Source organism: Chelonia mydas, chromosome 4, assembly GCF_015237465.2.
Source record: "Chelonia mydas isolate rCheMyd1 chromosome 4, rCheMyd1.pri.v2, whole genome shotgun sequence".
NCBI classification, from domain to species: domain Eukaryota; kingdom Metazoa; phylum Chordata; order Testudines; family Cheloniidae; genus Chelonia; species Chelonia mydas.
Genome location: NC_057852.1, coordinates 43,520,117 through 43,521,189, shown reverse-complemented (window position 1 = coordinate 43,521,189; position 1,073 = coordinate 43,520,117). Strand labels below are relative to the sequence as shown.

Below are 1,073 nucleotides of genomic sequence, written 5' to 3'. Positions count from 1 at the left end.
AGCTCATTCTGGGTCCAGGAGTGAGTGGGTTTGTGAAGGTCTTGATTATTTTTCTCTAATCAGGAAGGGACAAAGCCCATGAAGCCCAGTAGGGCATTTGAGCATCACCAAGGCGCTTCACACAGCCAATCATCCAAATCCCAATGATATGGAGCCAAGCCCTAGGAGCCCCACAGAGCTCCGCTGACCCCAGAGATCATACATGATCATATTTTGAACATCTGCATAATCTATTGAGAATCACAGGGTTTTTTTTGGCATATAACTGGATGGAGCTTATCTTGAGGATGCTATATGAGAGACTACCACTGTCTTTTTCCCCCCCCCCCTCTAATTTGACCCTGCCCCACTGTGTGCAAGTGCAAGCCATAGGGAGCATATGACTATGAATATTGAATACCTAATCTAAGTAAACGTAGAGAGAGGCAGACTTGAGAAAAGAATGTGTCTGAATGTTCATGCTACTTTTTAATAAGTAGCTGATTTTTCTTTTTTTTTCTTTCTTTCTTTCTTTTTTTTTTTTGCAAACCACGAAGGAAGGAGTTGTTACCCATCTGTAGCTGATGCAACATTTAGGGGCATAACTAGTGGTCTGGATTTTTTCCAGAGCAAGGTGATCCTTTTTATTTTCAGATAAACAAACCTACTTTCTAAATTGGGAGGCTAATGTTCACTTGGTGAAGGAGTTACCATTATCAGAAAGTGTTTCCCCAAGATGTGACTTAAACATTGCACTTCAGGTACACTGAACTCTAAGATTTTCCAAATGTGGAAAACTTGGCTGCATACTTGGTAGGAGTGAGGTTTCTGCACCATACTTGCCTGGGGTGTGTGTGTGGTGGGATGGAGGGGGAGAGAGTGAACCTGCTTTAAGATGAGAAAATAAAATAAACACTGATTATATATGTATTAGGGCTAGCCTTAGAGTCACAGGCTCTGAGCAGGCCAGGAGAGATCATAGAAGATTAGGGTTGGAAGAGGCCTCAGGAGGTCATCTAGTCCAACCCCCTGCTCAAAGCAGGACCAACCCCAACTAAATCATCCCAGACAGGGCTTTGTCAAGCAGGGCCTTA

The 1,073-nt window shown here is 43.2% G+C and overlaps 1 pseudogene; it reads left to right on the top strand.

Moving 5' to 3' along the window:
* The first annotated feature begins 666 nt into the window (after positions 1-666).
* LOC114019353 lies at positions 667-821 on the top strand (annotated as a pseudogene).
* The last annotated feature ends 252 nt before the right edge of the window (positions 822-1,073 follow it).